Source organism: Rattus rattus, chromosome 5, assembly GCF_011064425.1.
Source record: "Rattus rattus isolate New Zealand chromosome 5, Rrattus_CSIRO_v1, whole genome shotgun sequence".
NCBI lineage: Eukaryota > Metazoa > Chordata > Mammalia > Rodentia > Muridae > Rattus > Rattus rattus.
In genome coordinates this window covers 27,089,174-27,105,778 of record NC_046158.1, presented here as the reverse complement: position 1 = coordinate 27,105,778, position 16,605 = coordinate 27,089,174, and the positions used below count along the sequence as shown (strand labels likewise).

Here is a 16,605-nt window from a genome sequence, read left to right as displayed (position 1 = left end):
CTTACAGAGCTGAGAGGATAGTTAGCACTATTGGTCAATAGTGTAAGCCTTAATTCTTACTTCCTCATAACATAGAAATTATAATAGTGTACCTTGTTCTTGGAAAACAGTTACCTACTATATACTTAGAACATAGTAGTATTCAAATCATTATTATGTGTCAGTATAAATACAGGATAGCAGCAAGCTCCCAATTACTAATGTACATGAACAGGATACTAGTGTCTTCCAAATAATTACTGTATGTTCTTTGGTAATAGGAACATATTTTCTTTATTTTTACTTTATGTATAATAAGCAAATATCAGCTCTATAATTGAGAAAAAATTATTTTAAAAACCTAAGTATAATATCCATAGAATGGGTTTCTGCTCCTCAGAAGTACAAGGGAAACTCTAACGAAAACATTATAAGTTTTGTGCTTATGACTTGTTACGATTTATTTTTATGTTTTTTTTTTTCTTTTTTCTGAAAGAAGATGAGGATGAAGAGACTCAGAAGCCCCTAACCTGGATGATCTGAATGAAGAGGCCATCTGTATGCTAAATGCCCCTGGGATCGCTGCTACTTTTCTGCTTGGATTTCACTTTCCCACCCCAGCTTCTTGCCCATCACTAAAGGATTCCTTATCTGTTTCATTTTTAAAAATGTCACTCATTTTTTTCCTTTCTCATTTTTCCAGTTTTTGGAGGATTTTAAGTCTATGTTAGTGTCCTAGTTTCATTTCTGTTTGGATATACACTATGACCACAGCAACTTGGCGAGGGGAGTGTTTACTTCACCTTACAGCTTTCAGTCCTGCATGAAGGCAGTCAAAGCAGGCACCTGGAGCAGGAACCGAAGCAGAGACCATGGAGGAACATTACATGCTGGCTTGTACCTCACGGCTTGCTCAGCCTGTTCTTTTATATCATGCAGGATGTCCTGCCTATGGGTGCCACTACTCCCCAAGGGCTAAGCTCTCCCAGATTTATCAGCAATCAAGAAAATACCTTATGGATGTGCTTACAGGTAATCAGATGGAGGCAGTTTTTCAACTGAAGTTCCTCTTCCCAGTTAATCCTAGCTCACGTCAAGTTGACAAAAACAAAAACAAACAAACAAACAAACAAAACCCCGGGACATTTAGGCTCCCTTTGTAATTTCTCTCTTGTAATATCCTGTCCTCTTTTACAAGAGTTACAACACAACATGTTCTTGATTATCCTTTTGCCATTCTACCTGATTGCAAAGAAAAGAGATGAGGCCCAGAACTTCTTCCCCATAAAGCCTTCTTTTGTAACTTTACAAATATAGAAAAGGGTGTGGAAACGAAGGGTCTGCATGTACAAGTAAACAATGCCTTTTTTTTCTTAATATAAAAACTGATCAATAATTGGTCTTAACTACTTATCCTTAAGTCTTTTTCATAATTAGTTTTAAAAATGATAGGTTATCGTAGGGTATTTATAAAATGATAAACACTATTATTCAGAACGAAAATTATCTGTGATGTATTTATACATATTAGTCCTATTATGTTACTTTTTTTGTTTCTCAGTATTATGAAGATTTTCATGAAGAATAATGATAACAAATCCTTGTGCATAGTTATATAAACACACAAGATAACAGTGGTTGTTTTTGCATTTTATTCTTGTATTCGTAGTATTCTGGCTACTTTAGAGGAAGGTTAATTTATGTAGGCCAAATTATTATTGAAAATAACCACTTAGTTATCATCTAGTTACCCAATAAATCTCTTCAAATTTATCCATCCCATCTAATTGTAATCATGTTGCATTTGACCAACATTTTTCTCAACACCTTATTTTCACAGCCAACCCTGTCATGGGCAACTACCATTCTATGTTTTTTACCTCTGTGAGATTAATTGTTTTATTTTTAGATTCCACTAATGAGTGAGAACACGTGGTATTTAGCTTTGTCTAACTTTTGCACTTCAAGTAATACTTATTATCTAGGTTGTTGCAAATGGTAGAATTTTGTTCTTTGTAATGGCTGCAGTATATTCCACTCTATGTATGCATCAAATTTTCTTTATATACACTCATCTGCATATATATATATACATATGCACACACTCTGTATCTACAATCAATATATAAGTAAGGAAATTTCTTCCACACACTGATTCCATCCTTTGGATATATACCCAATCATGAGACTGCTGTGTCAGATAAAAGTCCTACTCTAGTTTTTGTGCTAATTTGCTTTCTCACCAACAGTATGTAGGGTTTTCATTTTCTATGTCTACATCAGCACTTGTTCAATAACAGCCATGCTTGCTGGAGTGAAGTGGCATCTTACTATGGTTTTAACTTGAATTCTTCTGAAAAAAGTATTTCTTTTAAGAATTTGATTACTAATTTTGCTATAGTTTTTAAAACAAAGGTTTTGAAAACCTTTTCAGTTTGTACAGTTGGCAAATACATTTTCCCATTCTGTAGGTTGCCTTTTCTACTTTTTGACTATTTTCTTTGTCCTACAACGAAACAGAGTGCAAACAACACTCCAGTTCGCTGCAGTCTTGTCTGTCTGGTTTTGCTTTTGTTATCTTCTCTTTCAGATTTCTCTTCCACACTGATTCCATCCTTTGGCTGTAGGCAAATGCCATTATGTTTTTCCCCATGTTTTCTTGTATTATAAGGTTAGGTGTTGTGTTTAAATATAAAAGCATTTTAAATGAAAATCAGGTTACTCTTAATGTGAAAACATTGCAGCAACTTAGTCAGTGAGATAATCATTCAAGACTGTGTCTCAGCATTTGTACAAATCCTTAGGACTACTCAGATCCAGCCAATTTCCAGACAACATAAGTAGATATTGTATAACTGTGGTCTGATAAAACTTCTAAAAAGTTCTCTCAAGAAACAAGATGAAGAGAGTGCTTTTGTATGCATTTTAGAAAGGGATCCCCTAAAGCATATAAGCTACATGAAATAAATGATCTTTATTGTGTGTGAGCTCAAACATCAGAAGCAAAATAAGTAGTGATGTCTATAGATGTTGTGTGAGGTCATACATAGTGTTTTGAATGAGATCATTTTTGTATGGTGTTGATACTCATTGGAAATGCTGAGAGTGGCTCTGAAAGTGTGATTACCAAGGAAAACTTGACCACAAAGTGCTTAAGTTAAAGCCTGGGAAGGCAACTTCAAAAGCCCAACACGAAGTATAAAGTAACTCAGAAGATAAAGGCAAACCTGAAGAAAATAAAGTCTCTAACAAACAAATTAAAGAAATAAACAGGTTACGAACAGGAGCACTTTGGATCAAACCTCACTTACAAAAGTGTTTCTTATCCAGGGTTTATAAATGATAACAATAGAAAATTAATTTGAAACATTTAAATCAAAAGACTTCAATGAAAAATACAATTCCTGTTTACCTGAGAAACTGGACCATTAGTGTGGTAAGAGTGGGTCAACATTCCTGCCTTGCCACAGTTATCTGGAGCAGAGCAGTGGCTGCTCCTCCAGAAAGGGCTTGGCTCTCCAGCTTGCTTCAGTGGCTTCCTGTTTCATTCCACCATTCTGGCCTCTGTAGGCAGTTAGGTTTCCAACTTCTGCAAGAGAAAGGACTTTGAGATAGGGGCTGAAGCACCACTTTAGCCCTGGTAAGAGGCAAGATTAGTTTTTATTCATTATTTAAACTATATTTTCATTTCCTTAAAAGGGTGAAGGGTATAGGCCAGCACACATTCTGTAGGTACAGGGACACCATGAAACCAGTTAAGAGCCATAATAATGCTGAGTTGGACCTTAGCCTGGTGATTTTTGAGTCAGTAACTTACATAGAGAACCCCCCAGCCATGATCTTCTCCACACATCTTTATCCACATCTTAAGGTACTTTCTACATGGGAAGAGAAGGGGAGGAATTAGATAGCCAAGTTAATATTTAATGGTCCTGGCTATGGTAGAGATAAGCACGGAATGCTAGAAGAGCATAGAACTAGTCTACTTTTCAAGGGTAAGGGCTATGGCTACATCTTGGAATGTACAGAGGTTTGCAGGTAAAAATAGGTCATCAGGGGACTAAAGACTTCATTGACTTCATTCAAAACATTTCCATTCCAAAATATTAATATGAAAGAGTTTACATTTCTACTGATAACATTCCAACACTGAACTCATTTTTAGCAGATATTCAATCATTTTGTCAGAACTTTAACTTTGTGATATGGTAAGGGATAAAGTTTTGGCTATTTGCTTGATTTTTGAAATGTAAAGTGATGATGTGAGATCTTCAGAACATATTAATAAGGAATGGCTATTTATTTCTGTGGAAAGGAATATTAGAAATTCATGCATATAAGCAAAAGTTGAAAAGGAAGCTGGGTACAATAGTACTTGGGAGGCTCAAGAGTTCAAAGTCAACCTTGGATATAAAATGAATTTGAGGCAAGCTTTGGCTAAAGGTATCCCTATCTTACACACAAGAACAAACACACAAACAGGTCAAAGGGGGCAAAACACAGGCCAGGGTGTACTAGACAATGTAGTTTCAAGATATAGGAGACTATATCCTTCTTTATGGAAGGAATACTGAGTGAAGGAAAGATATTGGTACAGTGCTAAACAGCCAAATACATGAATGATATAAGGATTATGTTATCAACTAGAAACATGTCAGATACTTTACACATACGTATGTTAAGTCATTTACTTCAGTACAACTCTACAAGGCAAATGCTTTTAGCATTTTTATAATAGAGTGAAACTAATGCCAGAGAAGGGAGGCAACTTTACCATCTTTCTAGTTTCGGTATATTTCACATAGACTTTTTACCCCAAGTGTTATCATTATCTGGCATTCATACATTTTACTGTTTATCATATTCCTATTTGTCTCCTCTAAACAGAAGGCAAGCACTGTAAGCACAGTGATGCAGTAGACATTATAACAGACAGAAATCCTTGAGAATTTTTGTTTTGAGTTCAATAACTTCTCAAAGACTAGCTTTGCAGCATGCTTCCCCACTCCAAGACACAAAGTACTTAACAAATGCTTGAGTTAAAATGTTTTCTGAAAGATATTTTCTGAGTGGATCCTAAATACCAGTGATCATTAAGCATATCCTTGCCATGTTCATCACCCTCTCTGTAAGATAGTGGGCTACAGAATACAGTTCTTCTTTCAGTGAAAACTTAATCAAAGCAAGGTAGAAGCATGAAGAATACCTAGGACATAATATAATACATCCTTGTATTTCATGATTCATTGCTCAACTGACAAAATTTGTCTAAAATACCAACACATCTTTCCTCCCCACCATCACAATAGAGGCCTAACTAAACATTACTGTAATGTTTATAACACTATACCATGAACTGGAACTGACCTGAAAGCTTCCTTCCTGAGGACTAGTTTTCATGGTACCAGAAGGCGCAACACAAACTTCAAAAGGAAGGAAGTAACCAATTGTTCTACCTACCCAGCTCTGATACCTATGAACCCTAACAATAAATCTCCATGTTATGATAAGCCTAAGGGTACAGTAGTGGTATGCTTAATTTGGTGGTAACCAAAAGCTCTCTAAGTGGACTTAAGACCTATTAAAAGTAAAAGGGAAATCATGATTGCTATCAAAAACTTAACCAAATTTTCAGTGCTAGTGAAGTCATGGATCCTGGAGAATATACACCCTCTGCTTAACCAGCATAGTCCCTGACTACATTCTGAACATTTGTCCTTGTACCCACAGATAATAGTAGTCATCACTACTCAAGGAAACTTCTCTTTGCCAAAGACATTTCCCATTATGAAAAAGTACAACCTATCAAAATGCAGAGTTGTGGGGCCCAGCCCAAAAGATACATCTACTCACAACTTCCACACCAAAGGCTCAGAGATCATTGTGGAAGAGAGGCTAAAGACTGTGTTAGACAGGAAAAGGGAGTTTGCTATGAGATTATGTGTCCTAGGAATGTATGGTGGTTTGAATGACAATGGCCCTCTATAGCTGGCAGATGGTGGCACAGGCCTTTAATCCCAGCATTCAGAAGACAGAGCAGGTGGATCTCTGCATTCAAGGCCGGCCTGATCTACAGAAAAAGTTCCAGGCAGACAGGGCTACACAGGGAAACCCTGTCTCTAAAAAGCTAGCCAGCCATCCAGCCAGCCAGCCAACCAAACAAACAAAAAGAATGGCCCCATAGGCTTAGTTCCCATAGGCTGGTACTATTTGAGAAGGATTGGGAGGTATGGCTTTGTTGGAGGAAGTATGTTACTGGGGGTGGGCTTTGAGACCTCAAAAGCCCACACCAGGCTCAGTCTCTTTGCCTGTCTCGGAATGTAGATCAGATGTAGCTCAAGTGCTTTTCCAGCACCATGCCTGCCATGTTTGTTGCCGTACGCCCACCATGATAATAATAGCTTTGATCTCTGAAACTGTAAGTAAGCACTCAGTTAAATATCTTTTACACCAGAAACTAAATCTGGGAAGTCTTATCAACATGACTTCCTTAACAAGACCCTAACAAGAACATAAAACACATGCTAACACAGATGAAAAGTCTAAGAGGACTCCTTCCTACACGAAGAACAACAGGCAATCAAGGATTGCTGAGGGGCGGGCGGGGGCTGGGGGTAGTCTTCCCCTGTGAAGAAAACACTGATTGGTTATCTAATGGCAATAGTAAGTGCTGAAAACATATGTCCAAGTACATTATGCATGCTGAGCAGCTTGGACCTGTCTGTATAGGAATGTATGTAAGTATGTATGTAACAACAAGTAATGAGAGAGGCCATGGGTTGAAAAGAAAAGAACATACGACAGGTTTTGGAGGATGGGAAGGAGAGGGAAGGGAGAAAATGATGGGATTATAATCTCAAAAAAGTAAAAGTAATAAAATAATACTGGAAACAATATTTCAGACCAGAGAAGAATAAGCATAGCGGAAAGAATGTGGGAGGAAGACAAATGGAGCTGTAATTACTAAGAAGAACAGAAGGACTAAGGACAGTCAGCAAAACAAACAAAAGTGAGTGCAATCAACACACATCATTCATTACTATCTTTCAATTTAGTAACCTTAATTTCTCAGTTAAAAGACAGGTTAGTTGAATGGGTTAAGTAGTAAAAAGCATCTTTCAGCTGTCTTCCAGAAATCTGTCTCATCTTCAAAATAGGAGTCACCGTAAAGTAAAAGGATGGAAAAATATTCTAAGCCAACGTGATCAGGAAGGAAGCAGGCTTCTGTATATTAGTGTCTGATGAATAGACTTCATACTAAACAAGTCAGGAGAGATAAAGAAAAATAGTTCTAATTAAAGAAACAATCAACTGAGTAGACATTATAATCCTAAACACATATGCACCAAACTCAGGCACAAAATTCAACAGAAACACACCCATTTTCATAAAAAGTATTTTTTTGGACATGAAGATAGAAATAAATGGCTTCATGTAGGGATAGAGAGATGGCTCAATGGTTAATAGAGCTTGTTGGATTTCCACAGTACCTGTTCAGTTCCCAGTATACACAATGTGGCTGACAACCTTCCTTAACTCTAGTTTCAAGGTATGTGATGCCCTCTTCTGGCCTCTGTAGATATTAGGCATGCACAGAGTACTTATTGTACATACATATAGGCAAAACACTCATAAATTTATAAATAAATCATTAAATAGAACCATACATGAAAGAATATAAAAGGTATATACAGAATACTTCACAGAAACACAAAAGAAAATACATCCTAGACAGTAGCCTACTAAAGTTCCTTTAAAATAGATTACATATTGGGACAAGAAAACAAATATTAAAAAATAGAGAAGATCTGATTGACTTCATAAATCCTATCTACTGTAATGCAATGAAACTGAATATAAACAACAGACAAATCTCCAGTAAGTACAGAATTATACAGAGATTAAACAACTCAGTACTGAATGAAAATTGGGCCAAACAACAAGTCAGGAATCAAACAAACAAACAAACAAATTCCAAGAATTAAATAAAAATTAAAAATATAACAAAACTAAACTTATAGGACACATTAAAGGCAGCCCTAAGAGAGAAATTGCTTTAAGCACTACGTTAAAAATCAGAAGGCACCTGGTAAGCAACAATGATGCAACCGAAGAATTTGAAGAAACAAGAACAAAATGCAAACCTCAGTATACTGTAAGAAATAATAAAAATCAAACAGGAAATTAATAAAATAGACATGGCTAATAATACAATTAATCAATGAATCTAAGAGGTAGTTCTTGGAGAAAACAAGATTGATAGATCCTTGGCCCAGTCAGCTCAAAGAGAGAAAGAACCTGAACAAATAAACAGAGATGAACAAATAAACACTACAACCAACACCAAAGAAACTCAGACTACTATAGGCAAATTCTTTAAAAACCTAGACCTTTAAGACTCCATTAAGTTAGAAAATCTGAAGCATGAACATGTTTCTAGAATCACCCAAACCCTCCAAAGCACCAAACAAGTGATTACCCATTTATGCAGACCCACAACAAATGAGGTCAAAATAATGATAAAGAGCTTCTGTCAGATGTAGGGTTGGTGAGATCTTTCCCAATATTAAGGCTGTCCTTTTGTCCTATTGATGGTATCCTTTGTCTTACAGAAGTTTTTGAGTTTCATGAGGTCCCATTTATTAATTGTTGATCTTAGTGCCAGAGCTATGGGTGTTTTGTTCAGGAAGTTGTTTCCTGTACCAATGGGTTCAAGGCTATTCATCACTTTCTGTTCTATTAGATTTAGTGTATCTGGCTTTATGTTGAGGTCTTTGATCCACTTGGACACAGAGATAAGAATGGGTCAATTCACATTCTTCTATATGCAGACAACCAGTTAGACCAGCACCATTTCTTGAAGATGCTCCTCCTTTTCTATTGTGGGGTTTTTGGCTTCTTTGTTAAAAGTCAAATGTCCATAGGTATGTGTCAATTTATTTCTGGGTCTTCAATTTGATTGCACTGATCAACAAATCTGTTCTTTTATTGTACAGAATTGTTTTAGCCATGTTGGTTTTTTTGTTTTTCCATATGAAGGTGAGTATTGCTCTTTCAAAGTCTGCAAAGAATTGTGTTGGAGTTTTGATGGGAAGTGCATTGAATCTGTAGATGACTTTTGGTAAGATGGCCATCTTCACTATGTTAATCCTACCTATCCATGAGCATGAGAGAACTTTCAATCTTCTTATATATTCTTCAATTTCTTTCTTCAGGAACTTGAAGTTCTTGTCATACAGATCTTTCTCTTGCTTGGTTAGTTACACCAAGATATTTTTATATTATTCATATCTTTTGTAAAGAGTGTTATCTCCCTAATTTTCTTTCTCAGCTCATTTATCATTTGTATAAAGGAGTGCTACTGATTTCCTTGACTTAATTTTGTACCCAGCCACTTTGCTGAAGGGGTTTATCAGCTGTAGGAGTTCTCTGGTGGAGTACAGAGCTAAACAGAATTCTCAACAGAGTAATGAATCTCTACTGGCCAAGAAACATTTGAAACGTTCAACATCCTTAGTCATCAGGGATATGTAAATCAAAATGACCTTGAGATTACACCTTACACCACATCAGAATGGCTAAGATCAAAAACTCAAGGCATAGCACATGCTGGTGAGGATAAGGAGGAAGGGGAACATTCCTCCATTGCTGAGGGGAGTGCAAATTAGTATAACAAAAGTTGGGAATAGTTTTATCTCAAGACCCAGTGATACCCTGAGTATATATACCTTAAGACCTAGCTATACCACTTTTGGGCATATACACAGAAGATATTTCACTATACCACAATTATGTTCATAGCAGCTCAATTATGTTCATAGCAGCTTTATTCATAATAACTAGAAAATGAAAATAACCCAAATATCCCTCAACTGAAGAAAGAATAAAGACAATGTAGTTCATTTGCACAATAGAATACTACTCAGCTATTAAAAACAAGGACATCATGAATTTTGCAGTCAAATGGATGGAACTAGAAAATATCGCTGTGAGTGAGGTAACCCAGATCCAAAAGGAAATGCATGGTGTATACTCATTTATAAGTAGATATTAGACAGAAAGTATAGGATAAATATGCTACAACGCCCAGGCCCAAAGAAGCCAAATAATTAGGAGGGGCTGAGGGAGGATGTCTGAATTGTTCTAAGAAGGGGAAATAAAATAGCTATCTGATGTGGGTGGGGAGGGGATGGGGAGGAGAATGTGGAGGAATGAGGTATAGGGAGAGCAGGGGAGAGAGAACAGAAACTGGCTGTGGGCAAGGGGAGGGCAATTCTAGGATGTGTCAGACACCTGGGATGGGGGAGGCCCCAGGAAGTCTATATGGTGACTTGCTGAGACACATGGCACTGGGGGATATGGATCCTGAAGTGCCCACCTCTTGTAGCCAAGCAGAACTCCCAGTGGCAGGACAAGGACAGCAACCCACCCACAAACCTTTAACCCAAAATGTGTCCTGTCGATAAGATGTTCAGGGACAAAGAAAGAGCAGAGATGGAGGGAATGGCCAACCAATGACTGGCCCAACTTGAGACCTATCCCATGGGAAAGAATGAATCCCTGACACTATTGATGATGTTTTGTCATGCTTGGAGACATAGCATATCTGTCCTTTGAGAGGATTCTTACAGCAGCAGCCAATGGAAACAGATGCAGAGAACCACAGCTTGAGCTGTGGGACCTTGGGAGTCTTGTGAAAGTTGAGGAACCAACCCGGACCCTCAGGGGATCCCAGAGACTGGACCACCGAACAAAGAATGGGCATGGGTTGGACGTAGGCCTCTCCTGCACATATGTGGCAAATGTATAGCTTAGTCTTCATAGGGGAACCCCCAACAATTGGAGCAGGGTCTGTCTCTAATCTGTTGTCTGTTTGTGGATCCTGTTCCCACAAATGGGCTGCCTTGTCTGGCCTCAGTGGGAGAGGATATGCCTAGTCCTTCAGTGACTTGATATGCCAATGTGGGGTGATACTCAGGGGATGGCCTCTCTCTTCTCAGACAAGGGGAGGAAGAAATGGGAGAAGAGCTGTGTGAAGGGGGTATTGAGAGGACTGGAGGGTGCTGATATTGGCATGTAAAGTGAATAAATAAATAGATTAATGAAAAATGAACAAAGAATTACACCTAATTTCTCAACGGATACTCTAAATCCAGAAGGACCTTGGGTAGATTTTGTGCATACCTCTAAGAGACCACATATGCCAGTTCATATTACTATATCCAGCAAAACTTTCAATTACCATATATGGAGAAAACAACGTATTCCATGATAAAGTCGAATTTATTATCATTTTACAAATCTAGCTATACAGAAAGTAGTAGAGAGAGATAGACAAAAAAAAAAAAAACCAAAAACAAAAAAAAAACCAAAAAAAAAAAAAAACCAATCCACAGAAGTTACCTATACCTTCAAAAATATAGGAAATAATCTCACATCAGCTAAACCAAAAGAAGAGACGCACATGCCACTACCTCAACCACCACCAAAATAACAGGAGTTAACAATCATTGGTCACTGATATCTCTCAATATCAATGGATTCAATTCCCTAATAAAAAGGCACAGAGTAAGAGGATCCACTCCTCTGTTATATACAAGAAACACACCTAAAAATCAAAGTTCAATATTACTCAGAGTAAAGGGTTAGAAAAAGATTTTTACAAGCAAATGGTCCTAAGAGTAAGCTGGTGTAGCCATTCTAATATCTAACAAACTAGACTTTAAACTAAAATTGATCAAGAGATATGGAAAGACATCCAATGAGTATCAAAGAAAAAAAAATCCACCAGAGATGATGTTTCAATTCTTAACATCAAAGCTTTGAGTGCAAGGGAACCCCAAGTTTGTAGAAGAAATACTACATTATCTTAAGTCACACATTGACTTGCATACATTGATAATAAGAGATTTCAATACCCACTCTCATCAATGACAGGTCATCCAGATGAAAACTAAACAGAGAAACCTTGGAGCTAACAGCCAGAATGAACCAAATAGACGTAACAGATATCTACGAAGTATTTCACCCAAGCACAAAATTGTGAATATACCTTCTTCTTAGCACCTCAAACTTTCTCCAAAATTGAAAAAGACTGGGTCACAAAACAAGTCTCAGCAGATATAAGAAAAGTGAAATAACACCCTACATCCTATCAGACCACCACTGATTCAACAACAAGAGAAACAACAGAAAGCCTACAAACTCATAGAAACTAAACAATTGTGTACTGAATGAAAACTGGATGAAGGAAGAAATAAAGAAACTAAAAGGCTTCCTAGAATTCAATGTAAATGAATGTACACCATGCCCAAACTTATGGGACACAGTGACAATGCTGCTGAGAGGAATTTTCTAGACAAAGTACCTACAGTAAAAAAAAAAAAAAAAAAAAAAAAAATTGAGAGATCTCATACTACAAAAAGCTCTAGAACAATAAGAAGTAAGTATACCCAAGGAGGAGATGTCAGGAAATAATCAAACTTAGGGCTGAAATCAACAAAATAGAGACAGAAGAACAATAGAAAGAAAGAGTTGGTTCCTTGAGAAAAGTCAGCAGAAAAGATAAACGCTTATCCAAAACAACTAAAAACAGAGAGAATATCCAATATTAACAAAACCAGAAAGGAAAAGAGAAGCATAACACCAGACATTGAGGAAATTCAAAGAATTATCAGGCTCTACTTTTAAAACCTGTACTACACAAAATTGGAAAATCTAAAAGTAATGGGTAATTTTCTAAAGAGATACTAATGGTCACAGTTAAATCAAAATCAGATGAACTACTTAAAAAGACCTGTAACCCCTAAGGAAATAGAAGCAGTCAATAAAAGTTCAACAACCAAGGGGGGTGGGGGGAGCCCAAGGCCAGAAAGTTTTAGAGCAGAATTCTACTAGACTTTCAAAGAAGAGCTAACGCCCGTACCCCTCAAACTATTCCATACAATAGATAAATAAGGAACATTGCCAGATGCATCTTATGAGGCTATAGTCACCCTGATACCCAAACCATACATAGACTCAACAAAGAAAGAGAATTATAAACTGCATGAATATAGATGCAAAAATAGTCAATAAAATACTCACAAACTGCTGGAGACCGAACCTCGCTGATCCCGGCCAACAGCTCCCTGCTCCCAAACCCCATGGGAGAGAGGGGATCGCCCAGAAGTGTGGGCAATCCTGATACTACAGGGCAGGAGAGACCACCAGCACTGCCCACTCTTGCCCACATCCCTGGCCCAAGAGGAAACTATATAGGGCCTCTGGGAACAGGAAGATAGGGGCACTCAAGCTGCAGAAGCGCTGCAGCCCAGACCTCGCCCGGATCTGAAGGGACAGGGTAAACAGCTCCCTGCACCCAAATCCTGTGGGACAGAGAGCTAGACCTTCAGAGGGGCCGACACGCCTGGGAAGCCAGAGAAGACTACTCTTTGCCCACATTTCTGACTCCAGAGGAAAATGCCATCTGGGCCCGCTGTGCACAGGGACCTAGGAGAAGGTGGCTCAGGCCCTTCTGGGTTGCTGCCCTCACAGAGAGCTGAAATGCAGCAACTGAGGAGCGACTTCAGGCCCAGGACCACAGGTAAGACCAACTTTTCTGCTCCAAGTGACCTGCCTGGTGGACTAAGGACACACGCCCACAGGAACAGCTGAAGACCAGTAGACAGGAATGACTACATGCCAGAAAGCAGAACACTCTGTTCCCATAACTGGCTGAAAGAAAACAGGAAAACAGGTATACAGCACTCCTGACACACAGGCCTATAGGACGGTCTAGCCACTGTCAGAAATAGCACAACAAGGTAACACCAAAGACAACTTGATGGCGAGAGGCAAGCACAGGAACCCAAGCAACAGAAACCAAGACATAGGGGAATGCCAGCAGCAAACCACTGAACTGAGAACGGGACCCTCGTTGAAGGAATCAGAGAAAGGGCTGAAAGAGCTTGAAGGGGCTCGAGACCCCATATAAACAACAATGCCAACCAACCAGAGCTTCCAGGGACTAAGCCACTACGCAAAGACTATACATGGACTGACCCTGGGCTCTAACCTCATAGGTAGCAATGAATAGCCTAGTAAGAGCACCAGTGGAAGGGGAAGCCCTTGGTCCTGCCAAGACTAGACCCCCAGTGAACGTGATTGTTGTGGGAGGGCGGTAATGGGGGGAGGGGAACACACATATAGAAGCGGAGGGGAGGGGTGAGGGGGATGTTGGCCTGGAAACTGGGAAAGGGAATAACAATTGTAATGTAAATAAGAAATACCCAAGTTAATAAAGATGGAGAAAAAAAATGAAGAAGAAAGAAAAAAAGAATGGATACAACTCAAACAACAACAACAACAACAACAACAACAACAAAATACTCACAAACTGACTCCAAGAACATACCCAAATTATCATCTACCAGCTGGAGTACCCTTCAGGCCATAGATGCAGGGATAGTTTAAAAAAAAAAAAAATCAGTTAATATGTGTAGCCCACACTGGCCTCGAAGTCATGATCCTCCTGCCTCTGCCTCTTTTGGCAAATCCTTTCAAAGCAATTCCACTAAAATCAGGTTCATGACAATGCTGTATACGCTCTCCATATCTATTCAATATAGTCTTTAAGTTTTAATTAGAGCAGTAAGACAGCTGAAGGAGATGAAGTGGATACAAACAGGAAAGGAAGAAGTCAGAGTATTCTTATTTGCAGGTGATATGATAGTATACATAAGTGACCCCAAGAATTCTACCAGGGAACTCCAACAGCTGGTAACACCACTTCATCAATGTGGCTGGACATAAGATTAATGTAGAAACAAACCAGCAACAAGAAAACAACAACAAAGCCAACCAGAACCCCTCAAACAGTAGTTCTTCTATACACAAATGACAAGTGGGCTGAGAAAGAAGTCAGGGAAAGGACCACTTTTACAATAGCTGTGATTATATAAAATGCCATCTTTGCTCATGGATTGGTAAAATTAATACAATTACATAAAAGTGGTCATCCTACCAAAAACAATGTATGGATCCAAGGCAATCTCCATTAAAACTCCAATACAGTTCTTTACAGACCTTGAAAGGGCAATATTTAAGCTTCATATGAAAAACAAAACAAAACCCAGACCCCAGCACAGGTAAAATGATCCTGAACAAGGAAAGCACTTCTAAGGGTTTCACCACACCTGCGTTCAAGCTGAACCACACAGCTCTAATTAAACAAACAAACAATCCTCCCAACCCCCACGTGGTACTGACATTAAAACAGACTCGTTGATCAATGCAATCGAATTGAAGATGGACATAAATCTGCACAGCTGATTTCTTTAATAAAGAAGCCAAAGGACATAATGGAAAAGGAAAGCACGTTCAACAAATGGTGCTTATCTACTGGGCAGCACATTTATCACTTAGCACAAAACTCAGGTGGATCAAAGACCTTAATATTAAGTCTGATACACTGAACCTGACAGAAGAGAAAGTGGGGAACAGCCTTAAGCATATCTCATCGGCACAGTAGACAATTTTCTGAACACAACACTAATAGAAAAGGTACTAAAAACAACAATTACTAAATGAAACCGGAAAGGTTATGGAAGGACAAGGACACTGTAAAAAGAACAAAATGGCAGCCTACAGAATGGAAAAAGATTTTCAGTAAGTCCATAGCCCATGGTGGGTTAATATTGAAAATATGTGAAGAATGAGATTCTAGGCATCAGCAAACCCAACAATCCAATTAAAATAAGCTCTAGGAGACAGAACTAAAGCAGATAATTTTCAATAGAGGAATCTCAAATGGATGAGAAACACTTAAAAATGCTCAGCATCACTAGCCATCAGGGAAATGCAAATCAAAACTCCTTTGATATTCCATCTTAAACCTGTCAGAATGGCTAAGATCAATAACACAAGTGACAGCTCATGCTGGTGAGGATGTGGTGTAAGGGGAACATTCTTCCATTGCTGGTGCCAGGGAAAACTTGTACAGCCTCTGTGGAAGTCAATATGGTGGTTTCTCAGAAAGTCAGAAACCCATCACCTCGGAATTCAGCTGCAGCACTCTTGGGCATATACCCAAAAGTTGTGACATCCTACCACATGAACACCTGCTCAGCCATGCTCATAGCAGGTTCACTTATAGTAGCCAGAAGCTGAGAACAACCAAGATCTCCCTCAACCAAAGGATGGATAAAGAAAATGTGGTGCATATACAAAATGTACTCAGTCGTTAGGGAAAATGACATCAATAAACTTGATCAGGCAAATGGATAGAACTAGAAAAATCATCCTGAGTGTGGTAAACTAGACTCAGAAAGACAAACATGGTGTATACTCGCTTATAAGTGGATATTAGCTGGTAAGAAAAAGGTAACCACTCTACAATCCACAGACCCAGCTCTAGGGGGATGCATGAATCTCTCTGGGAGAGAAAAATAGAACAGACTCTGCTGGTAGGCTAGGGGTAGTTGGATGGCAATAGGAGGGATTAGGTGGGGAGGATAGAGGGATTATTATTATTATTATTATTATTATTATTATTATTATTATTATTATTAATCATTCCATTTATTTAGATCTCATTATCCCATTTCCAGGTTACTCCCCACCCCCTCCCACATCAAAGTAAAACGA

The 16,605-nt window shown here is 38.4% G+C and overlaps 1 protein-coding gene across 1 annotated transcript in view; it reads right to left on the bottom strand.

The window, feature by feature from the left end:
• The window catches only part of Mbd5 (methyl-CpG binding domain protein 5), a 137,223-nt gene that overhangs the window by 77,337 nt on the left and 43,281 nt on the right, over nucleotides 1–16,605 (bottom strand). Inside the window, exon 2 of the mRNA XM_032903262.1 lies at nucleotides 3,392–3,568. The gene's annotated coding sequence lies outside the window, so the exon portion shown is untranslated. The remainder of the gene's footprint in view (nucleotides 1–3,391; nucleotides 3,569–16,605) is intronic.